The sequence below is a fragment of the Lygodium microphyllum genome, chromosome 2 (assembly GCF_053477565.2).
Source record: "Lygodium microphyllum isolate KBCC chromosome 2, Lygodium_microphyllum_v1.1.10, whole genome shotgun sequence".
NCBI lineage: Eukaryota > Viridiplantae > Streptophyta > Polypodiopsida > Schizaeales > Lygodiaceae > Lygodium > Lygodium microphyllum.
The window spans coordinates 88240219-88267080 of NC_141136.1; positions in this window are offsets into that span (position 1 = coordinate 88240219).

Consider the following 26862-nt stretch of genomic DNA (forward strand, 5'->3'; position numbering starts at 1 on the left):
CTTCTTATGGAAATGGCCACCTACTCCTCCCTCTCTCATCTTAACCTTTCTTTCTCCTTCTCTTGTTTCTTTTTACGTTCCTCTTCAAGTTTCCTTAACTCTTCTTCATCCCTTAGCAAGTCTCTTCTTTCTTCGTTAGTGTTTTTGGTCTTCTTAATGGGAATCCTCAACATAATTCTTCATCCCTCTCCCTAACTAGATGGTGTTGATCCTTGCTCCCCCTGCTAATTGATCATTCTCTTGCTCGAGGTTTCTTGTTGGTGAGTTTGTTAGTTAGCTTTCCTCTTCTTAGCTGCTTGCTCTGCTTCTTCCTACTAAACTCTATTAGCTTCTTCTTCCCCAAGGTTCCATGTAGAGAAAGAGATACGAGGGCTCACTATAATGGATGAATGATGCTCATGGATTGGCAATTGTTTTGGTGTTTCTTCCACATCCTCTTCTCTATCCATCTCCCCCACGGCCTCTTGTATTAGGGCTATTAGCACTCCTCCAAAACCTATATTTGATTTCATGAATGCAAGTTTTTTCCTTTTTGACTCAACCTTCATCTCACTAGGGATTCTCCATCCATGGCTCTTGGAGCTGATATCAGTATCTTAGTTTATGCCTGGATTGTTGTTCAGACATAGGAGTTCAAATTTACTTCATCCAATGCCTTGGCTACAATAGTCTTGAGAAGTGGTATCCCTGTTTTGTTCATGAGTGCATTGTACCTCTGCCTTCAGAAGAGAGCATGCACCATCTTAGCTTGCAATTTGACAGTGGGCTCAAGAATGTCTGCTAGACTAATTCCATCATTCGTGTACACTTGTTGCTTATTCATCCCTAGCATGCCATACACATCTCTCTTTGGCCTCTTTTCTAGCTTGTCCACTAACCCTAGAGCTTTCTTAACCAACTCCGAGCTAATTACAACTTCCACACTCTTGGTTACATCCCCTTGTTTCACTGTCAATTGTACCACTATTCTTCTTAACATCAAAGGATCTAAAAAATTATGTGCACTTATTGTCAAGAATCGCATGGTGGGGGGACTTGCTCAAGATGCTGCGCCAAACACACACAGAATGCACAAGGAGAAGCTCACTCAAGAGTCAAGAAGAGAGATGGAGGCCAAAACGTTTTCTTGCTGGTTTCTTCTTCTTCTTCCACACTCTTTACAATGTACACAAAGTATAGATAAGATACAACATAAAGGAAATTGGCCTACTAAGTCAAACAATGCATAACTGACTACACTAGTCGACTGGCGCTATAACTATGCCAGCTGTAAATAGGTGTAACAACCTGAATATAATAAGTAAGGAGTCAGTGCCATGTGAGAGTCATAATGACCACCGATGTGCTAAGTGTAGACGTGTGGACCCATCTAACCAAGCGGTCCATCATCAATGTCTGCATGTGTTGAGCTTGTCATCTCAACACTCCCCCTCAAGATCAACTGCATCTCTGCAACTCCAAGTAAGCTTCGAATCTTTTGAAGCTTCTCTGTACTCAATGCCTTCGTGAAGATGTCAGCTATCTAATCCTGTGTGTTGACATACACCAAGTCAATCTCACCTGCTAGTATCTTCTCTCTCACAAAGTGGTAGTGTACCTCAATATGTTTTGTCCTGGCATGGAACACAAGGTTCCTAGCCAACTGTATACTACTCATGTTGTCACAATAAATGACAACTGGACCTTCCACCTGCACATCCAAATCAGCCATTAACTTTTGTAGCCATACTACCTCACATGCTGCAATAGCAGCACCTGTATACTCAGCCTCTGTACTCGACAAAGTAACTGTAGATTGCTTTTTGCTGCTCCAAGCAACTATTGCACTACCAAGAGAGAATATGTATCCACTGGTAGATCTTCTATCAGACATACTACTAGCCCAATCTGCATCTGTGTATCCAAACACCTGTACATCTGTACCTGCCTCATAGAAAAGTCCATAATGTAATGTGGACTTCACATATCTCAATATGCGTCTGACTGCATCCAAATGTGGCTTTCTAGGTACTTGCATAAACTGACTCACAAGACCAACAGCATAGCTCAAGTCTGGCCTTGTAATGGTCATGTAGATCAAACTCCCCACTATCCTCTTGAACATAGTAGGGTCTTCTATCTCATCCCCAACATCAGCACTCAATTTTACATTCTACTCCAACGGGACTGAAAGTGGTTTGCATGCTGTCATACCATACTTGGACAACATATCCAAGCCATACTGTCTTTGGGACAGCCATATACCATCATCACATCTGATCACCTCAATGCCAAGGAAGTATCTTAGCTCACCTAAATCCTTCATCTCAAACTTCTTCTTCAAAAAATCCTTGACTTCAGCAATCCCACTATCACTATCACCTGTAATAATCGAGTCATCCATATAGATGACTGTGATGACCAAACCTGCATCTCCCTTTCTCACATAAAGTGAGTGATCAGCATCTAAAACATAAAAGCCAATATTGACAAGATACTCTCTGATCTTGTCAGACCATGCTCTAGGTGCTTGCTTGAGCCCATAGAGCGCCTTCTTCAACCTGCACACATACGTGGGATGCTCTAAATCTTCATAATCTGCTGGTTGATCCATATACACTTCTTCCTGCAAATCACCATGCAAGAAGGCATTCTTCACATCCATTTGCTGCAACCTCCAACCTTTGGCTGCTGCCAAAGCAATCACATATCTGGCAGTTGCCATCCTAGCAACTGGACTGAAGGTTTCATCATAATCTATGCCATATGTCTGGGCATAGCCTTTTGCAACTAGCCTAGCTTTGTACCTACTAATAGAACCATCTGCATTGTGCTTAATCTTATAAACCCACTTACATCCAATAGCTTTCTTGCCCTTCGGCAATGATACTAGATCCCAAGTCTTATTGGCCTCTAATGCAGCCATCTCCTCATCCATTGCTGCATCCCAATGAGTATGAGCAACAGCATCCTCAAAACAAGTGGGCTCAACATCCTCAACTAGTTTCACCATATAAGCATAATGGTGAGCTGCATAACCTTCAAAACCAAATCTTTTAACAGGGTATCTGACCCTGCTAGATCTGCATACCACCGGATCACTCAATGGAGCTTTTAAATTACTATGAGCTCTCTGTACACCTGGTGTCCTGACAGAAGGAATACCAAGCTCATCATCCAAGCTCTCTGGCACTTTATTCTTTCCTTTGTCTTTACCTCTAGCGCTACTAGATGCACCCGAAGATGTAGAGCTACTCCTTAGTCTCCCAGACTAAGGACTACCAGATGATGTCTCTGGTCCACTAAGAGTCCATGATTCTTGCTTTTCAGCCTGCACATGAGTGTCATGATCATCATCATCATCCAGTGCATCACCACTAGATGCATACCAACTGCTCATTTCATCAAAGATGACATGCCTGCTCACTCTGAACTTACATGTGACAGGGTTATAACAGCGATACCCTTTCTGCTCTAAAGAGTATCCAATAAAGACACACTTTTCAGCCTTTGGATCCAGTTTCTTTCGCAACTCATCTGGCACATGAACGTATGCAACACAGCCAAATACCTTCAAGTGCGATACATCAGGCTTCTTGCCAGTAAAACATTCTTCAGGAGTCATACCATGAATTACAGCTGTGGGAGTTCTGTTCATAATATAAACAGCAGTATGAATAGCCTCAGACCAGAAATGCTTAGACATATTCTTTTCAGCCATCAAGGCACGTGCAACTTCTGCAATATGCCTGTTTCTCCTTTCTGCAACCCCATTTTGCTGTGGGGTATACCTGCATGTGAACTGTCTCTTTATCCCATGAGACCTCAGAAAATCACTGAACTCATTCGAGAGGTACTCTCCCCCTCCATCTGACCTCAAGCACTTTACTTTCAAGCATGTTTCTCTTTCAACGGCAGCCTTGAAAGTTCTAAAGTGCTCAAATGCTTCACTTTTTTCCTTCATAAAATGTACCCACAGCTTTCTAGAACAATCATCAATGAATGTGACAAAGTATGAACTGCCTCCAAGAGATATATTTTGTGTAGGCCCCCAAATGTCTGTATGCACAACATCAAGGATATTTCTCCTTACATCTCTATCATGTGAAAAGGGTTGTCTTGCCTGCTTACCAAACTGACATGCTTCGCATACCTTATGAAATTCTGCAACTCTAAATGTAGGAAAACCTGTAACCAACCCTTTAGACTGCATTAATTTTAGCCTTTGTACATTTGCATGTCCAATGCGTTTGTGCCAAATTTCAATGTCTAAAACAACACCTTTTCCTTTAGCATACATAGCAGCATTCATAGTAGGAATTCCAGCATCCAGAGTAAACATACGTCCAACTCTACTTCCCTTTGCAACTAACTTGCACTTGTCATTGAAGTCTTCTACAAAGCAGCCCTTTGCATTAAATCTGACTTCCAGCCCTTGCTCTACCATTTGACCAGCTAGCACCAAGTTCTTTGTAATAGATGGCACATGGAATACATCTGAAAGACTCTTTGTCTTACCATCATGCAAGGACAAGGGAACTTTTCCAATGTGTGAAATTGGGTGGCATGAATCATCACCCGTCTGCATATAACCTACATTTTGCAAATCTTGCATTTCTCCAAACCATTCTGCATGGCTGGTCATATGATTGGATGCACCTGAATCAACATACCAAACATCGTCATGTGTTCCCTTTCCTGTAACAGCATTCAGCATATGCTGCATAACAAACAGACGTTCATTTTTGTCTTCATTCTGTCGTGAAGACAATGTATAGTTTCCTTGCTGCAACTTACCACTGCGAATATCATCTTTCTTAGCATAACATTGGGCTGCAATATGACCTATTTTGCCACAGTAGTGACATACAATAGCAAATTTGTTAGAGCCTCTATTCTGCCATCCACCTCTTCCTCTAAAGCTCCCCCTGCCTCTAAAGTTACCACAACCTCCTGAAACCTGCATATCTCCAAATTGCTGATTCAATCTGTTTTGCTGGTTGTCACTACCACGTCCTGTACCACGGCCTCTTGAAGATAACCTGCCACGTCCCCTTCCTGAACTGGAGTAGAAATCTTGGACCTATTCACCACTTCTTTCAGATATCTCACTCTGCATGTTGATCTCTTCAGTGATCATAAGGGAGACCAACTCATCAAAATCTGGAAATGGCTTTCTGAGATATACGGAAGTTACAAAAGACTTCCAAGCCTTTTCATTGTTAAGTCCACCCAAGGTAGACGACACCAAATCATCATCATCAGGCATTGCATCAATTGCTGCCAATGCATCTGCAATGCTCCTTACCTTCAGTGCATACTCATTGATAGACATCTTCCCTTTCTTCAATGTATTCAACTCTTGCTTGAGTTGAATCTTTCATGCCTTTGTATTTACGGAAAACATACTTTCAAGTATGGTCCAAGTATTGTCTTTTGCATTCCATTCCTTCCGTGCCTTTGTCTCTTCTGCAGTTGGAGGATCACTCACCTCCAGCTCCTTTTCTTCACCTGAAACAAACTCATAGAGGCCTTTTCCAATAAGGAAGTTCGTGACACGGAACTTCCATGAAGGGTAGTTATTCTTGTCGAGCTTCTCAATGATGCGGCTTCCACTGTTCTCTGCCATTAGCACAAAACTAATACCAAACAGTAAGCAAGTCTTTTGCAACCCTCGACCTGTAGTGCACAGCAATACACCAGACAGCCTTTTTCACTGTCTGCTCAACAATACATACAATCTACAGCCTATTTGCAGATAAACCTTATGTTTGCTTCCTGCAAACACCTCAAGAATTACAGATTCGCAAGTTGTAACCTGCGCACCCACTTTCGTCAAAATAGTCGAAATCACAGTGTACCCTGAAACTGTTGTCCGCAACCTTGCAGCTCTAAAACAGGGCCTGAAACGGCCTCAGATGCCCAAAATAACTACGAGAAAGCCCTAAAGGCCCGATCTGCAGAATACACAGCGCTCTTTGTGCACACCAAATCTCACTGCAATCTGAGATTTTTGCTCGACCTTGCTTCCGATGCCTCCACAGGCACTATCCAAGAGAGAGAGTGGAAGAATGGGAGAGCTTCTTACCCATGGCTTGCTTGCTCGAACCTTGCTTCTTCTCCTCCACTTCACCTTCAAAATCAGCCTCTCTCAGTGGCACGGCTCTAATACCATTTCAAGAATCACGTGGTGGGTGGTCTTGCTCAAGATGCTGCGCCGAACACACACAGAATGCACAAGGAGAAGCTCACTCAAGAGTCAAGAAGAGAGATGGAGGCCAAAACGTTTTCTTGCTGGTTTCTTCTTCTTCTTCCACACTCTTTACAATGTACACAAAGTATAGATAAGATACAACATAAAGGAAAGTGGCCTACTAAGTCAAACAATGCATAACCAACTATACTAGTCGATTGGCGCTATAACTATGCCAGCTGTAAATAGGTGTAACAACCTGAATATAATAAGTAATGAGTCAGTGGCCATGTGAGAGTCATAATGACCACCGACGTGCTAAGTGTAGACGTGTGGACCCATCTAACCAGGCGGTCCATCATCAATGTCTGCATGTGTTGAGCTTGTCATGTCAACACTTATCGTGATCTATTTGCTAGCCAACCTTCTTGAGGTGCTTGGCTAGATTTCATTGCTCGATAATCTGTCTAGCCACGTCCTCAATTGCCACAAGTTCTTCTAGATTGTCTATGCTTTGCTATTGCAATTGGTTGAAAACCTGCATCTCTGTGGTTAAGCAATATTTCTTCTATTCTTTCTTGGAAAACAGGATCCATGCCATTTGGATTCCTATCATGAGACAATAATTCACAATGAGTTCTCTTTGAAGGATAATTTTTTCTTAAAAAGCAAAGTGGTTAGAAGGGAACATTATCAAATAGTGAAATTTATAAGCCAAGGAATGAAAATTTTTCATATCAATCAATCCATATATTCCACGCAAGAACTTTGTGAAGAATTTTTCACTAAATGAAAATTCACTTCATCCTTCTCTTTGGAGTTCAATCATATTCTGATTCATATTCACCTTTCACCTTACTCCCTTCCCTAGTGGAATGATGAGATTCCTTCCTTGGATTAGAGAATGAAGGGGTAAGGGTTTTTGGTACACTCTTTGTGTGCTCTAGTGTTTCAAGAGCCAATTGTAGAAGTTTGGATTATAGTAAAATGTAGCATGGCGGTCGATATCTTGTGGGTGAATGCCCACATGTGTGATATAGGTCAATACATCATTCAAGAGATCACTTGAGTTCATTATGCTATCAATATGAAGTTCTTATTTTGTTACAATCCTATCTAAGTATGGATTCAACATGACATTGTCTTCTAAAGTTCTATTTTGTGTCATGTCCAGTTACTCTAAATGAAGTTGGGGTCACGTAAGTGGGGTCATCTTTGAAAGTATTGATGGTGTGTCTTTGCTCTGCATTGGTCATGATTTGATAACCCTATTGTTCCCATTGGATGCAGAGAGTATACCATTTTTGTAGGAAATTGAATTCTATTTTAGCTAGCTTTTTTAGCTCATCAAGTTCATCGAGTGACATTGGAACTCTGCTTTTCTGAAAGGACATGACTAACTATTGGTTTAAGGCTTGTTCTCGAGAGATTTCAGTGGCAATCAACTCTTCTACAATCATGAGAGTTTTTGTGAATATGAAATCATATTCCTCCAAAGAGAACAAGGCAAAGAGCATACATCATTTGCTATTTGTCTTTAAGCATGCCTAAGTCTAAGTGTTCATAGCTTCTAGCAAATAGCATGAAATTTGAGTCCAATCATCTGATATATGTCATTAAGCTATCTATCGTGTTCATGGCCATATCGGATGCCAATTTGAGATCGGAATTGATAAGATGATTTAAGGCCTATAGGTGGTTGGGACTTGACTCGGGACTGGACTGCTTAGCTATGGTTGCCTCCACTATGTTGTGTTCATTGGAGTGTTTGTTATCTGTCACTTGTGATTGAGCTTGTGGTTCAGGGGATGTAGGGTTCTCTGTTTGTGTAGTGGGTGGTGCACTGGAGGTATTAGGGCAAGGCCTATTGATAGTGGGTCTAACTTTTGGGCAATAGGCCCATTGAGTGTTCATAGGTTGAGCATCTTTTTGATCACTATGGTTTTTATCTCCTGCTACTTATAGGTACGTGTATGTTGGTTGGGAGGTTGCAACCGATGGGCAAGTGTGCCACTCATAGATTTAGGCAACCACACCAAGGTTTTTCCATACAGAAGTCTTGGGCATACAATAGGGCTTTTGGCACCATTGTGGTTTAGTCCTTTGCCTATTCATGTAACACCAGATTTTTCTTTTAGGTCTAGTGTATGGGACACGAGAGCTATGAGATCTTGCAAATGTACCTTTGGTAGGTTGTGATTTATATTTGGGAATCCACTTGGTTCTTTGGATTGCAGCTTTTGATTGGGGCTTCTAAGTGGTTGTGTGAGTATTTCACACTGGGTGTCTATGCAAATTCGTTGTCCCCCCTCCTTAGGGGTGATATTGGATTTAGCTATCGATGTTGCGATGTGGGCTTTGGCGAAGCCATGATACCCTTGCTAAAATCTATGACTATCCTAACATTCCATATGGCAAAGTGGATGCACTTAGAGTCACAGTCAATGTTGTAGTGAGAATTTCTTGAAAGTGTGACCCAAAAGTGATTCCTTGGCAACACCTTTTTTGTTAGGTAATACATAGTAGAAGATGATCGAGAGGCTCTCAATCTTTATAGAAATCATTACCTTGCACTTTCCTAGTAGTAGGTAGAACTACCCCCAAAATGGGCTGAGTTTGGCATTAGTCAATTTGACCAATGAGGGTCCAATGATCATATGTGAGGATGTTGTTGTCAACTCCCTCATCAAATAATGCATCAAAGGTGTATGCCTTTTGGGTGATTATTATTATGCACAAGTAGGCTCGTGCTATTGTTTCTTCATCATCATCCTCTATGCCTGTGATAGTTGCCATCTAACATTCATAGGTGGTGTTATCATTAGAGCCTCATGTAGTGGGTGTGATGGAGGGTAGTACTTCTTGATATGACTACCATTGAAAAATCCTATACCCTCTCCTTCCAAGGTTTCAAGCTTCATGCTACATATTCTACTAATGTTACAAACTTTGAAAGGTCCCAACCCCTTGAACTTCATCTTTGTTTATGACCCTTTATAGAGTACAAAAATACTAAGTCTCCTTGTTCAAAGTTGCATTGTTTGACATACTTTTCAAACCAACTCTTGTGTCATGGCTTCTCATAGGTTAGAGCATGGGTTGCAATGAGCCAAGTTTCAAATAAGCATTCTAGTTCTATTAGGTGATTTGTCCATGCTTCCTTGCCATCCCATCTCTCTTGGATCACTATTCTCAAGCTTAGAACGAAGAACTCAACTAGTAAGATTGCTTCAGTTCCATAGGTCAACTTGAATGGTGTCTATCCTACAATTGTTTTGTAGGCTATCTTGTAAGCCCATAATGCTACCATTAGCTTATTGTCCTAGTCGTTGCGTGAGGCAAAGACCACCTTGGTTAGTATAGTCACTAGGATTTTATTTGTGGACCATTGGCTTGAGGATAATACGATGAGGATTTTTTATGGATTTTCAAGGTGGATAATAAGTGGGCAATCACTTCATTAATGAAGTGTGTGCCTTAATCACTGACTAATTCTATGGGATATCCAAACCATGAGATCACTTTCTTCCAAAGAAATTTGGCAGTGGTCCTAGCATCATTTTTTTGAGTGGCGAGCTTCAACCCACTTGGTGAGATAGTTTGTGGCTACGATTATGTACCTCGCTTGTGAGTATTATGCTATGTGGCTAATTGGACCAATGAAATCAATATCCCATCTTTCAAATGGTTGGCATGCTATCACTGGGTCAATTCCATCTTATCCTTATGAATAGGGACTTTGGTTCATTGGCACTCATCACAGTGCTTCTCACAAACTTAGTTGCATCACACAATAGTGTAGGCCATCAGAATTGAGATTGTGATGTACTATCCCCATTGAAGTGTCCTCCAACAATTCTTCCATGAGCTCCTACAAGCACATCATGCATCTCATGCTCACAGACACATCTCGTCAACATTTCATCCTATCCTAATCGATAAAGTTGGCTAACAATTAATTATAGAGTTGAAACTTTAGAATGAGATGCTTTAGCCTAGCCTTCTCAATTGAACATTCCAATAATCCATGTTCTAGGTTGTGGACTATGTCATCTGCACAATAAGGTGTAAGTTCTACTCTAAACATATCTCTTTCTTTGGACATTCTAAACAAATGTGCATCGAGTAGGTCATCTACAATGCCTTGTCTACTTGCTTCTCCCATGGTTGTGGGAGACATATGGTTTGCCATGTAATGATGTTTGCCCTTGCGTATTCCCATAGAGAAATCAAATTCGAATAGCATAAATAACTATCAAGCAATGCATCCTATTGCGTAGGGTTTATTTATAAGATAAAGCAATGCTTAATGATCAACAAACAAAGTAAAGGGTGTAGCTAGAAGGTAATGTCAAAATTTCTTAATAAGAAACACCATAGCTGGCCCTTCCCTCTTTATTGTGGAGTAGTTCGTTTCCATGTCAGAGAGTTATTTACTTGCAAAGCTCACTTGGTAATCTAAGTCATAATGTCTAGGTTGGCACAAAGCTACTCCCACAGCAAACTTTGATGCATCAATGTGCACATTGAAAGTAATGGACCAATCTAGGGCTTATAGAATAAGTGTGGTCGTCATAGCCTTTTTCAACTCTTTATAAGTGCATTGGCACTCCTCAATCTACTCAACAAATACAATCAACAACTTGTAAAGTGGTCATGCAATGAGTGTGTAATTCAACACAAACTGTTGAGAGTACTCTATGTGGCTGTGGAAGCACTGAACTCCCTTGTAGTTGGTTGGTGGTGGTAAATCGAAAATCACTCTAACTTTAGAAAAGTCGGTAGAAATATCATTTTTTGAGACCATGTGTCCTAGGATACATCCATGCTTTACCCAAAACTATCATTTTAAGGGGTTCAATTAGACCGTATACGAAGTTTGTCTAGGTGCTCCTCCCAATTGGAATGAACACAAATATCATCAATAAATACTTCTAATCACTTTCTAAGCATGTCCTTGAAGATAGCATAATAAGACGTTGAAAGGTAGCACGGGCATTAGTCAACCCAAATTTCATGACTATGTAGGCAAACGCACCCATTGTAATATTCCCCCCTTCACATAGGAAACCCCTCCCCCCATAATTTTTATTAAAATTAGTTGAAATTTTTTTAATCCTTCCCCCCATGTCATCTCGCCAAATAGGTGGTGAGGGGAGGAAGAAGGAGATGACGCTGACGAATACGAAGTTGAAGTGGATGAAGGTGATGATCAAGATGAAGATAACAATCCCAAGGGGGAGGCCACATGGCCTACCACCCCCCAAGCCACCTCACTAGTCCATAGGCCATTGCCATGCATCCATGAGTGGTGAGACACAACCACCACTCCACTTCCTCCCCACCTCTCTCCCACTATAAAGCCCCCCAATCAGAACGAGAGAAGAAAGGGAGAGGAGAAGGCCTTGACATGACATGGCAAAGAGAGAGAGAGAGAGAGAGAGAGAGAGAGAGAGAGAGAGAGAGAGAACCTTCTAGAAGGCTCTTCTTCTTTTCCCCTCCTTAGAGGGTGACCACACACAATTACCATTTTCCTCTTCTCTGCGAGCTCATCCCCTCCCCATCGCAATAGAAGAGAGTCGCCCCAGCACACTATCTCTCTGATGAGAGAGAGATATATATATATATATATTCATAAGCTGGAAGTATGGCTCCAAAACAAAGGGTGACATGCTTCAACGGTAATCTCGCATCCAACAATAAAGCCACCGGCCCAGGGCATTGCAATTAATATGAATACAACATCGCGTATGGATAATTCACCTCCAAATACCCAAGTACTAATTTCCATCTCCTCTATTCATTAAGGCATAGTTTATATCGCTCTGGTGTGCGCATGAATTCATTTAAATGAGTAGCTTGAATCTATTTCTCAATGGTTAATGAGCTTATAGGGGATCATAGGATAATTCATTCCATGTCAGGTTCTCCATAAACATGCATGACCTTGCATAGATTTATGCATATGATGCATTGAGGTTTGCACAAATCCTTGTACCCAAATAAAATCATTGGAAGGGATGAACTTCATCTCAAAATAGTCACAAGACTGAGTCTTTAAGATGCATGTATCAAGAGATGTAAATTGCACCATGGTGCTATGCGACAAAATCATACATAGCATGAAAGCATATAAGGTTCCAAAGTATTGTCGACTCCCTCTTCTTGCAAATTAGTAGTTATGTTTTCGCCACATTGAAGGTATATGTTGCAGCTTGCACGCCTAATGGATTGCATGGTAAGCAACCCAGTTTAAAGGAAAATAATTTTAAGAAACTCTAGGACTTTACCCAAAGCTCTTGCCAACAACACAAACTAATAGATAACTCATGCTTGATAAATTGGGATATTAATGATGTGTGTAATTAGTATGAGCAATGATCATAAGGACTAAAACTAAGATGCCTTGAGATCCGCCTAATAACTACTATTTTCATCAAGCCAATTCAAGGTTGGGCTAGATACAAACAATATCTCCAGGTCACAAATGCAACTGGAGAGTCCAAGGATTAGGAAACCCTAAGTCAAAGGAGCCGATATTTTTATACTTGTTGGGAAGAAGATTGGGTCTTTCATCTTTTTGCAGTTGTTCTTAAATTTTCGATCAATGTAAGTGATCAATAGAACTTACACCTTGCATAGTTGTATGATACCTTAACATATGCCTTCGCCAAAGGAAGGAGTGTTAAGTAAAAATTTTGTGTAGTATCGCTCTTAGATCCCAAGGGGGAGAGCAAATATGCAGGTGGAAATGTTATCGCGTCTATTCTTGCATTGTTTGGAAATACAATTGGTTTTTATTGGTTGATCAAACAACATCCTAAATGCTTTTACATTCAACTTGTTGTTGGATTGTTGTTTGGATGATTATTCCAAGTGCTTGTGATTGATGGTAAATTCATGGCAGGGGTCTGTGATGACAAATTGCCATGAGGATAAAGGAATGTTTTCTTGGAAGATGATATTAGGGCTAACTTCCCTGACTGTGTTTGATTCTTAAATGATTCAGTTAAGGAAAGGTTCTTTGCATGAGTGGATCACCTCCAAGATCGCACCGCGACCCAAAAAGGGCACTGTGCTCAATTCATGGTCCGAAGGTCGAGTGATGACAAGGCCAACCACGGGAATAATGTTTTACTCCTAGGCAAGTTGTGGGTCAGGTGAAGCTCTAGACTCCCCTTGCCAAGTCTGAAATGGAGTTGAAGACCTCCATGGCCCCAACGTCTATGGCGTTGGAAGATCATGTTCTAGATAAAGGATGGAAATTGTGGTGCCGTGTGATTTAGAATAGTTACTTCTGTAAGGCATAAGGGACATATAATTTCTCCCGTATGGGCAGGAGACAAAGATTAACTTGAAGATAATTTAAGGAATTTGTTTGAACTTGTTTGTAAAAAGGACTGCTTGCTTTGTATTTGTGTTTGTTCTATAAATTACACTTTAAATGTCACACATAATTATGGTAGGACCTAATTAAATAACTAAAGAATGTCTATTGAGGAAAGCAAGTTGGTGGAATCCCCAATGGGTCTGTCCTACGGCAAGGTGGTCCTAGAGAATTAGGAGGCTTCTCACAAGGTTTTACCGGACCCTTGGAAATAGTTAAGTTAGAACCCTGATTCATGTCGTTTGTAATATCTCCGCATATATTAATGCAAGACAACCTCTCTCCCACATGGGAAACCCTCCTAGGCTCAATTTTTTCTAACTAGTTAGTGCAAAAAAATTTATCTCCTCTCTCCCTATCGACAAGATGTCGAGGGGGAGGGAGAGAGAGAGAGAGAGAGAGAGAGAGAGAGAGAGAGAGAGAGAGAGAGAGAGAGAGAGAGAGAGAGAGAGAGAGAGAGGTGGACATGCATGCTATGTGTGGGGGGGAGAGGAGGCCATGTGGCCCCTCTCTAAGCCCTCCCAAGGGGGCCATGAGGGCCGCCAGGTGGGCGGCGGCATGCCACCCGCCCCCCCCACCTGGTCAATGAGACGACCCCCCCCTTATATAAGCTCCACCCTCCCTCCCAATAGGGGGACGTGTAGCACAACCCCCTCCTCCTCCTCATCATCATCATCATCATCATCATCATCATCAATGGTTTCGTCATCTTCAAAAGAATTTTCGTTGAGAAAAGAATAAGAAATCGTCGTTTCTGAGTTACAGAGAAAGAGAGGGAGAGCTTGGAAGCTTCCAAGGAATCTTCCTTAAGGGGGAATTTCCCCCACATAGCCCGAGAAATTCCATCCTTCATGCAAAAACAAAGGAGCTGGTGCAAATTACCGACTGGATAATCTGCTGGAAATCCCTGCGAGGTAGGGCATCTGCTTCCGCACACGAAGGCCACTAGATTTTTGTGAAAGATGCCACCCAAGAGGCGCGCAACTAACAACTCTGTAGGTGTTTCTACCCAAGGCAAAGGAGTGGCTGCTAATGGGGTTTCGTTTGTCAGAAATCAGGTCCATGATCCCACATCCTTTGCTCATGAACTCAATGCGTTAAGTGATTACATAACCTTGTAAATACAAAGTTCATGAAATACGTATTAAATAAATTCATAGGAAAATTTTGCATTAGGCAAACTCATAAAAATTGTTTCATTGCATTGTTTAAGAAGGATCTCTTGAATTTAATAAAAAGTCTAGTGCGTGAGTTACATGGAAAATTTGCAAACATGAGATGATTGCATGGGAATCAGCTGCACTAACAGAACTTAGCATTACCTTCATCTCAAGTATATTAATTATGCTCCATCATGTATTGAATTGGAAATGGCATATCCTAGGGTCTTCTCTTGGGATTGATAGTGAAATTAGATACATGCAAGGAAAACTTCTACATGCATGGGAAATATTTTTGCATAAACAAGGTACATGTTAAGTCACATGCATTGAAAGGACCTTTGCATCATGTGTCGTACAAAACTATTGCATACATCGGAATGAAAACATGACATTAGAAGTTGTCGAAATAGGTCCAACATTGTACTTTTACTTGTAATTGTCAAGAATGGTAGCATGTTGTCAAGAGAAACTAACGACCCATGATCCCCATGTCAAATCCTCGGTAGGTGATTCCGAGATGGAAAAGGGTAAATGCATGTGAGTGGTACTAAGAGGGCTTAAGACGGAGTAGGAACTATTCTAAAGAGAACCATCTTGACCAACCATGGTCAAAGGGATAGACAATCTTGATCAATTAAGATCAGAGATAAAGGTACATAGGTACTTCAAGGGATCTAGGAGATAACCATCAAGTTGACCATGTGAAACCCTAAGGGGGAGAGTAAACTCTAGAAAGGTAGTCTATCATAGTTGAATATGACTTGATTAAGGATAAGCTAAGTTGTATCCTTAGAAAGAATGCAACGCTTGCTTAAGAAACTGGTTGAAATGGTTTATCATTGATGTTCTTAATGAGGATTGATCTTGTTAAATATGGAAAAGAGGGTGCTAAGCTGAGTGGTTACTGATTTGGAAAAGGATGTTTTTCTTAGTAAATATTATTAGGCTGGTTACTTCAGATGTAGATGATTTCCTAAAGGATGGTGCTAGCTACCCCCGCGAATAGCCAAACCCTAACCAAGGGGGTTATGAATCCGCACCAGGAATGTGGACCGAACCCACCGCAACAAGAGGTCTCTCCATGGAAATTACTTAGCATAGGAGGATGCTTGGGTGCCAAGGGGGCTGTAGCTGTAAAATCCCAATGCCTCTGAACCCTACACAAGTGTTCTACTTGACTCGAGATGGGATCTCGAGGCCTTGATACTAGTTACAAGGCAGAATCTTGGTAGAGTAAAACTTCAGGTTTTTATTTTCGAGAGACAGAGGGCTATTTTCTGCAAAGGCAGAGAGAGACACTTAATTCTCCTGTATGGGCGGGAGACAAAGATTAACTTGGAAATAAGTTAAGGAACTGCTTGATCTTGTTTTATCTTGTCTTCGTGTTTGTGCCCTAATTTATGTGAATGAACCTATGCCCTAATGGGTTAATTAAGGAAGCTGATTTTATATGTCAAACATAATGTGGTAGGTAATTAGATAACTAAGCAACCCCGAGAAAAGCGCGGTGGATGTGACCGTCGGGTCCATCCTACGACAGGGTGGTCTCGGTTAACCAAGAGCTTTCCTCAATGGATTTTATCGATGAGAATGCTAGATAGAAAAAAAAAACTTGTAAGTTAAAACCCGATTCATGCCGTTTTAGGGGACCGGAATGGGACTACGCCTTATGGGCAGAGAGGTTGAGTGACGCATCCCTCTCATTTCCCATTCTCCTTGAACCAAGTGTGGCATGGATCCGCTTCGGTTCAGGTGATTCTACGCAAAGTAGGGCATTTAAAATCTGATGCTAGACGGCCGTTAGGAGACTTGACTGTTAGAAACCCTGACTTTAGGTCGGTCCTAGTGGGGACGGTCAGATACATGCCATTGCGAAGCAGATTTGGGAGACTCTAGCTTACCAACCCTATGTCATTCCTTGGGAGTGCAAGGCAATGTCTTCCAGGATTATCTCTCGATGGGTTGCTAAAGGCGTGTTCCGCAAATAGATAGGCAGACACGTTACATTGCTTTAGGGGACTAGAATGGGACTATCCCCTACGGAAAGAGAGGTTGAGCCGTGCATCCCTCTTGTTTTCCATTGTCTTTGAACCAAGTACGGCATGAATCTGCTTTGGCTTGGGTATCTCTGCGTAAAGTAGGATGTCCAAGACCCGATGCTAGAATGCTGTCAAGAGACCTCGACCACTAGGAACCCAAATTTCAGGTCCATCCCAGTGGATTCAACTGTGAACATTCCATTACGAGGGGACTTGAGAAACCCTAGGTGAAAAACCGCATAGAATTCCATGGGAGTGTCGCTTAGATTCGTCTCTCGATGGACCGCTAAAAATGTGCTTGGACAATCAATAGGTAGGCACGTTATAGTTGGTATTAGAGCAAAACTTCATAATGATATATGATTGATTAATGTATGGTTCGTAGGCATATCCTAAACAAAATAACCTAAGCGGTATGGCTTGATTGTCATGCACCTTTTTCACCCACGAATACTGACATGCAAGAGAAGAAATTCCTTCTCAAGCAGATTAAGGCACCTGAGTTTGGTGAGAAAGGAATAGACATCACGGGGGGAGGGGGGGGACAAATATGGATTGAGTCGATGAATGATTATTTCTCCACGTTAGAAACTGCTTCTGCCAATCAAGCAATGATAGCTAAACTTAAGTTAGTTAGGCTTAGATATGGTGGAAGCAATGGTGCAAAGATCGAGCTGTTTTTGAAGCCATTGTCACTTGGGTTTAACTAAAAGATATATGCGTACGATACCTTTCGCCAACCTACCAAATTTTGAAGATGAATGAATTCTTCAAGTTAAAGAAATTGGAATTACCTTGGAAGCTTACTACTCAAAGTTTGTGACGCATCTTCTATGGATATTGCATAGCGAGTATCCAAGTTTTGCCATGGCCTAAACACTCCTCTGAACCACCGTCTTGAATCAATGCGTCCAACAGACTTGCAAGATGCATTACTTCAAGCAAAGCCAATCATCCAAGAACTTAAATCGGGAAATTGTGACAAAGAGGATTCCCGAGATTAGGACAAGAGATGCCACACATGCGGAGAGATAGGGCAGATGTCCCAACCGTCGATACTTCCACTGCAATGAGCTAGGGCACGTCCAAGCAAACTGCACTGACTTAAGTCCAGAAGATACTGAGCCCTCAAGAAAACGAAGCTACACAAGTGCAGTATTTGGATATATAGAGGAATCAAATGAAGACAAAGACTTAGAATCCACTACACCTCTTCAAGATGATTAGAAATCCTAGGAATTTTATCAACATGTAATACAACTTATATTGGAATAAACCTTACTCTTGTAGCTACAGTTAACTCGAGTAATATAAGTTGCATAAATTTTGAGCATAGAACTTACAAGTGATGAGAGATACTTTAGCAAGGAATGAAACTTATGACTTGCAATGAATTTCTCTAAAGTTGTTTCTTCTCAACTAATATAGATTGGGTCATACCAGAATGTTGAAGCTTGGGAGTATTCTTTAGTATTACAAGCAAAGCTGATTGTCCATGGAACTCGGAGAAGTTACTATATGTATATCCTCTACATCACGTGCGTTCAAGGCCTATTTATAAATATCTTTATCTATAAACTTTTCTTGAATAGAACATAACACTTTTTATATTCCATCTGTAAATTACCCCTTTATATTATACCTTTTTGTATGTAAAAAATGTATAAAAGTAGTATTTTAAAAATACCTTATTTTGAACCCACGTGATGCACACATATATCCATGAGTAACTTACCTGAGCCATGGAGCTCAATAAAGGACTACTTTGGTTTGCTAAAAGGATCCTATGGAAATTTGGTCTAAAGAAGAAAATCCTACCAAAGACAACCAATAATCTTGTGACCCCAAGTGATAAGGTTTCGTGTTGTTTCTATTGCAAGGAGCTAGGTCATTTCAAATGGGAATGTCCAAAGCACTCTAAACACCGATACTCCTAGTGCCATAACATTGGACATATCCATGTCAATTGTCCCAACAGGACTCAAAGAGAACTTGAACATACAAGAAATGAATTTGTACAAGCTTCATTGATCCAGAATCTACCAGGAAATTATCAGATACTTAGGAAAATCCTAGAAGATACTCATGAGATGTAACTACAATAAACTTTTGTAATCTAGACTCGGATATATCTAATATAATAAGTTGTTTTAAAAGACCATATGTTTATGAGTGAGCAACGAATGTGTGATGGGTCTTACCCCACAAGTTCCAAAATGAAATCCCCAATCCCTTTCAAGATGAGGACATCTCGAGTTCTCTAAGGGGAGAGGATGTAATATTCCCCCTTCTCATAGGAACCCCCCTATATTTTTTCTTAAGGTCGCTTGAAAACATTCTAACATCGGTCCTGGATATCCTATTTTATGCAGAGATACCCAAGTCAAATCAGATCCATGTCGTACTTGATTCAAAGAGAATGGAAAATGAGAGGGATGCACACACGTAGGGCATGGGCATAGTCCCATTTCGGTCCCCTAAAATGGCATGAATCGGGGTTCTAACCTAACTATTTCTAAGGGTCATGAACCTTCTGAGAAGCCTCCCAATTCTCTAGGACCACCCTGCTGTAGGATAGATCCATCGGGGGTTTCGCCTGCACGCTTTCCTCAATAGGCGTTCTTTAGTTATTTAATTAGGTCCTACCACAATTATATGTGACATTTAAAATCAGCTTCCTTAATTAATCCTTTTAGGAAACAGGGTTCGTTCGCATAATATATAACATAGACACGAATACAGAGCAAGCAATCATTTTTACAAACAAGCTCAAACAAATTCCTTAAATTATCTTCAAGTTAATCTTTGTATCCTGCCCATACAGGAGATATTATATGTCCCTTCTATCATGTAGAAGTAACTGGTCCAAATCACATGGCACTACAATTTCCATCCTTTATCTAGAATAGAATCTTCCAACACCATAGACATTGGGGCCACTGAGGTCTTCAACTCCATTCTGGACTTGGCAAGGGGAGTCTAGAGCTCCACCTGACCCACAACTTGCCTAGGAGTGAAATATTATTCTCGTAGTTGGCCTTTTCACCACTCAACCTTCGGACCATGAATCAAGTAGTGCCCTTTTTGGATTGACCGCGGTGCGATCTTGGAGGTGATCCACCCGGGCAAAGAACCTTTCCTTAATTAAATAATTTAAGAATCAAACACGATCAAGGTAGTCATCCCTAATATCATCTACCAGGAAAACATTACTTTATCCTCATGGCAATTTGTCATCATATGCCCCCGCCATGAATTTACCATCAATCACAAGCACTCAGAATAATAATCCAAATGACAATCCAACAAGAAGTTGAATGTAAAAGCATTTAGGATGTTGTTTGATCAACCAACAAAAACCAATTGTATTTCCAAACAATGCAAGAATGGATGTGATAACATTTCCACCTGCATATTCGCTCTCCCCCTTGGGATCTAAGAGTGATACTACGCAAAATTTTTGCTTAACACTCCTTCCTTCGGCTAAGGCATATGTTAAGGTCTCATACAACTATGCAAGGTGTAAGTTCTATTAATTACTTACATTGATCGACAACCCAACCTTCTTCCCAACAAGTATAAAAGTATCGGTTCCTTTGACTTAGGGTTGGTCAGGAGTTATTGTTTGTATCTAGCCTAACCTCAAATTGGCTTGATGAAAATAGTAGTTATCAAATGGATCTCAAGGCATCTTAGTTTTAGTCCTTATGATCGTTGCTCGTACTAACTATGCACATCATCAAGATCCCAATTTATCAAACATGAGTTATCAGTTTGTGTTGTTGGCAAGAGATTTGGGCAAAGGCCTAGAGTGTCTTAAAACGAATTTCCTTTAAACTAGGTTGCTTACCATGCAATCCATTAGGCGTGCAAGCTACAGCATATACCTTCAATGTGGCGAAAACATAACTACTAATTTGCAAGAAGAGGGAGTCAAAAATACTCTGGAACCTTATATGCTTTCATGCTACATATGATTTTGTCGCATAGCACTGGGATGCAATTTACTTCTCTTGATACATGCATCTTAAAGACTCAGTCTTGTGATTATTTTGAGATGAAGTTGATCCCTTCCAATGATTTTATTTGGGTATAAGGATTTGTGCGAACCTCAATGCACCATATGCATAAATCTATGCAAGGTCATGTATGGTTATGGAGAATCTAACAGGGAATGAATTATCCTACGATCCCCTATGAGCTCATTAACCATTGAGAAATAAATTCAAGCTACTCATTTAAATGAATTTAGGCACATGCCAAAGAGATATAATCTATGTCTTAATGAATAGAGGAGATGGCAATTTGTACTTGGGTATTTGGAGGTGAATTATCCATACCCGATGTTGTTTTCGTATCTGCAACACCCTGGCCGGTGGCTTTATCGTTGGATGCAGGATTACCATTGGAGCGTGTCGCCCTTCATTTTGGAGCCGTACTTCCAGCTGTATGCAATTATGCTTTGCAATGCCTTGTGGGCTAGCTTTCTCTCTTCTTCTAAGTTTGCGATGATAGCATCTGTTGTTCGACCGCGGTGCTCCGTGCGCATCATAGCTGCTAACCAGTTGTTGAATAGTCTCTGGGGGGAAGACGCCTAAGTCGAGTTCCTCGTTAGACCTGTGGTCTAAGCTTTCCTTTGCCATAGTCGAGTTCTTGTGCTCCACTAGGCTATCGATCAGGTTGAGTAGGTTTGTCAAATCCATTTCATTTGAACCGCTTGCTTGGTCCTACTTCGCGTGTTGATGGTTTGTCTCTGTTTGTGCATTCTCTCCTATTCGTGGGTTCCTTGAGTGGCTTATCTAAGTGAGTTCCTTGACTTATTAAATACAGTCCTCAATTTATCTCCACTCAGTGTGTGTGTTTTTTCTAGTGCACTTGTGCTCAATCAGGCTTTCAATTTTCCTTAAGTGCACTTCAAGCACGGAAATTCAAGGTGAATGCGGCAAACAACCTCTACTAGGAACCCAAATTTCAGGTCAATCCTAGTGGGTGACAAACCCCGTAACATTCCACGGGAGTGTCAGGTGGCGTCGCTTAGATTCATCTCTCGATGGGCCACTAAAAACATGTCTGGACAGTTGATAGGCATGCACGTTACACCCATCCTATTGAGAATGTTGTTTTATTCCTATGATCTAGGTACACTTGCACATGGTTATAGCTGGAGAAGTAATCTAGGAAACAATAGGCTTTCTTCCATGCCACTCTCTCAAGCATGTGCTCAGTGTATATAATGGATAATTGTCTCTCTTTATCTCTACTTTGACATTTTTGTGATTCACACACACTCAAATCTTCCCATTCTTCTTCAAAACAATTACTATGGATGATACCAAGTCCGTATACTCAATCTCATAAATGAATCCACCATTCAATAAGTCGTCTATTTCCTCCTTCACAGCATGAGCATACTTTGGATTCATTTCATACGGTCTTTGTTTAACTAGTGTTACACTAGCGGTCATAGGAATATTGTGAGTCACAATACTCAGATCGATTCCTTTCAGCTCTTCTAAGGACCAAGCGAATACGTCTACATACTCTCGTAAGATATTAATGAGATTGGCCTCCTCTTTCTCATTTAAGTTATTGGCTATGCACAGAGTCAAGGCTTGTCCCCTTCCCTTGCCAAATTGACTTCCTTAACTTTAGTAGGTCCTTCAATGGGTTCACTAACATGTCCTGCTCGTTTGGCTCCTACTAACACCACTATGCAGTCACCCTTCTTATTCTTTTGTCATTCAGTTTCTAAGAACTTGGACTATTTCCTTCTCTCTTTCTTGAGTCTATTACGTCTCAAATGGATCAGGGGGTCCCCTTTGGTGTGTTTGGTCTTAGGTGGTCGTGAGATTTCTAGATCACTCTCAGAGCTAACTTTTGCCTCAAACTTGAACTCACATCCTTCATTGGAAGGAGTTTCCCATGGTGGTCATAGCTCCAAGATTGATTCCACTCTAAGCAGTGGTGTGGTGCCAAATTGAACTAATCCAACTTGATTATAGTCCACAAATCTAGGTGTTCTAACTAGGTACGGTCACAATTTACCTTGATGACTCCTCTTTCCACTCTAAAAGTGTTGGCTTCCTATGGTTTAGAGTCCACTCTTATCTTCTCAATTCCTTGTCCATATGTGTCGTACTCTATGGTCTTCGCTTCTTTCTCACTTTCCTCACCATTGGAACAGCACTCTTCATACTCATCATCCAAATCCTCATACTCATACTGTTCATTATTTCCATGGTTCCCATTTGTAGGACTTCTCTCATCCACAATGAGGGCCAAGTTGTACAATAGATTTAGGTCATGCACCTTAGTCCATTGCCACTCTAGATTCTCTATGAGATCCTTAAGAGGTTTAAAGTTTGCAACTAGGTTACCAACTAGCTCTCTTATTAGGTACTCAAGAATTCTATGGAGTTTAAGTTTATTAGTTGGTACATGGTAGGTGATAGGTATTTTTCGACTGATGGGACTCCTAGCCATCATTATTTTCCAAGTCCTAATTTCAAATAAGTGATGAATATTTGACCATGTGGCTAAATCTTGATCCATATTTGAAAGTGAGATTTGGGAAGGTAGATTACATAGCACTTAGGGTAGACTCCAGCTTTAAGTATAAGACAACAAGAGTTGACCATGTGATCAAATAATAAAGATATTCCCAAAGTGCATGGAAATTCCCAAATTCCCTAATATAGTGTTTATAGTCATCCTCATCGTCTAAGAATGGCAAATCGATGGTTGCCAATACATGCATCCAATCACACTTATTCTCAAGGCAAGGAATATACTTAGTTAAGGGTTCATGTTTGCACTTTCCTTATGAATCACCCTTTAGTATTGCAAAGATAGCATCAAGATTAACTAGTGAGGCTTTCAAATTGTCCATCTCTACTTGAACAACTTATGTTTTGTTGCCGAAGAATATCAAGACATTACCCTAATCCTCTATCACTTGAGCATTTCTCATCCATCGCCTACCTAACAAAATATCATAGTCCACTCCCTTCATGACTATGAAGTTAACTAAAAATTGGATTGCTATTATCTTAGAGGACAATCTTTTAGCACACTGAATGGTCTTGACTTTCATTCCATTCACTAGTGTAATATTAAACCAAGCAGCTTCCACTGGTGGGTTTCCCCAAGCTTGCACAAGTACATGGCTAAGCACACTAACTCTTTCTCAGGCCTTTCTACCAATGCTCTTGTGGATAGTTCATCTGTCTGTGGCATCTAGATTCTACTTGTGTGGTGCTACATGGGATATTGATGTGCCTCTTGATCTCAAGTGCATAGGGGAGACTGGTGGACTCACGCTAGAGAGCTCATTAATCTCATACTCCATGACAGGCTTTGCATTATGCAGGTGTGCTTGAGCTTCTTTCACCCACTCTTTGACTTTATCCCCACAACTTCTAATTGGTGTTTTGGGTTGGGGTATTCTCCAACCTTGGCACTTCCCTTTTTCATTGTCTTAGGAGAAAATGTTTCTAGCTTTGTGTCCCGTAATCTATTTCCCTTTGGTTAATGTGGTGGTACTACAATTTTGGGTGTTATCTTGGCATCTATCCTCTTCCTTCTCCTCCTTCGGCTCTTCCTTCTCCTCCTTCGGCTCTTCTTTCCATCAAATGTTGCATCTAAGTTGTTAGGTTCAAGTAATGAGATATTGGCCCACTTTTTTTGAGCTCGGTTCATGACATCTAGTGAGATTGATGTGGCTTCATCATCAGGTGTTTTGATATACTAAATATTCCAAGTGGTACTAAGGGTATTATTACCGTACTAGTGGAGGTTTTCCATATAGGGAAATTAGCATACTAAATGTGTAACTCCACACTCTAGACATCTCAATTCAGCCTTGTCATTGTTTTCTTGATCCTTTATAGGCAAATGAGATGAAACGTGCCTTCGATGTCCACAAGTCCAACATGCTAGAGTGGCTCTTCGTTCGGGCCCCCTCCTAGGCCTCTACCTCTTCTCCTACATAAAGCCATAATTGGCACTGGTCTAAAGTCCATCAATATAGGATTACCCTTCTCATATCATAGGAGACATAGGTATTCATATATGTTTCATCCTCTTGTGACTCCTCTACAAAGTGTATTGAAGCATCACTCAGTGGATGGGTCACTATGGGTCCAAGCGGCCTAGGAATTCCCATGGGGTTGATGTCAATCCTAGGGGCAGCTAGCTTTGAGTCATTGGATGCTAGTAGAGCTAATGGAGCTCCTCTTCCAAAGTTGGACTACCTATTCCCTTAATAGTAGGGCTGAGTATAGGGTTGTGGATATGGTAGCCTTCTTGGCAATTGATAGTACATCGCATCATGACCAAATCTACTACAATTAACACAAGCCATGATCTAGGGTCGGGACATATAGCTAGAAGATGGTTCCCACCACAATAATGCACACACTGCATGTGGGGTCGCACTACATGTGGGGTCGCACTGGCCTTCTCGACATCTCTTTTAGCATGTGGGGTCGCACTGCATGTGGGGTCGCACTGGCCTTCTCGACATCTCTTTTAGCTTGGCCAACTCTAACTTCAAGTTAGCTATCTCTTGGATTTGGTCGATGTTTTTTCCCTTATCTTGTGTGCTATGGCTTGATCACTCACTAAGGTTTGTGGTTCTCTTGGTGTTCCTAAAGGTGGTGTTCTCTTGTGGTATGGGTCTTGAGGTTCTCTTTCTCAACAAGTCATCTACACATATTGCCTCTTCAAAGACCTTGGCTAACACATCCCTTTGTAGGTTTGAGTTACTAGCTAAGGCATTATAGAATTCTTCATTTCGGATTTCATTGATAAACATGGTGGAGACTACTCTCTCATCGAGTCGCTCCATCATTGGAATCCTCTTGTAGAGACTTCTCATGTGAGTGACATAGTGTTAGATTTCCTACTTATCTTTTTTGTTGACATTCATCAATTTGACAATGAGGTTGTCTGAGTATCCAGCTTCAGAAAATATCTTAATGAAAAAATCATTTAGGCTATTGAAGTTGTTACACTCAGTGTTGTCTAGGTTAGTAAACCAATTTCATCCCTTGTCTCCTAGGTAGAGTCCAAAATCTTATGAACACTGAATGGGATCCATGAGGCTATTTTCCTCACACACCTGCTCAAACTACTCAATGAAGTAGTAAGGATCATTACTTGTTTGATACTTCTCAAGTTTCTTTGCAACTATAGGTATCTTGGTCTAGCTCCTAGTGTTTGGGGTGATTCCCAATCCATCTCTAGCAATGAAGTTGCTTGGGCTGCTCCACTTTGCTCTATAGTAGTGTTATCTAACAGTCACTTCGTGAGAAGCTCACTCAATGTAAGATCCACTTCTAATTCTCTCTCCCTTTCAGCATTTCCTCCTACTTTGTTTCTACATGCGATGCCTAGGACTCGTTGAATCTCATTGAGCTCTCTCTCTTAGCATAGCCTCTAAACATGTTGCTCTTGGTTGAAGCTAGCTATGCATTGTAGAGCAACTCTTCCTAGCCTCCTCTTCTCCTTGAGATCAGCTATAATTTCATCTAAGGATCTCTCATGGTGTGTTATTTTTGTTTGACAATCATATTATGATATGAGTTGATGTACGTCAACTGGAAAAGCTCCTAGGTCAAGGTCTAGGTTACCTATGTTCAAGCTAGCACCTCCAAAGCTGGTGCTCTCTTGAACCACTAAAGTGTCAATGAGGGTGATTAGTTTTTGGCTAAGGATGCGCATCTCTAATTGTGGTTTGTTCCTTTCTTCACTTGGCTATCACTTCTCAGTGTTGGGTTTTTTGGTTTGTTTCCGTGGTCCAAGGGTTTTGCAAGTCCTACTGGTGGATCCATTTCTTAGTTTAAATACCCTTTAGTGTGTCCCTTGTTAATTAAATTTCTTCTCAACTTTACAATTACTCACACACTTGGGTGGTGCAAAGCAATGTGAACCCTGCACAATTAGGCTTTCAACTTTTCTCATGCACCTAAGTGCATACAATGCAATGTGAAACCTTCAATGAAGTCATTCACACAAACACCTTGCCAGTCAGTTTTGTATGGTTGTAGCTCTTTTACAAGGGTTTCAATCACACCTAGCACTCAAATTTGATCCTCTATG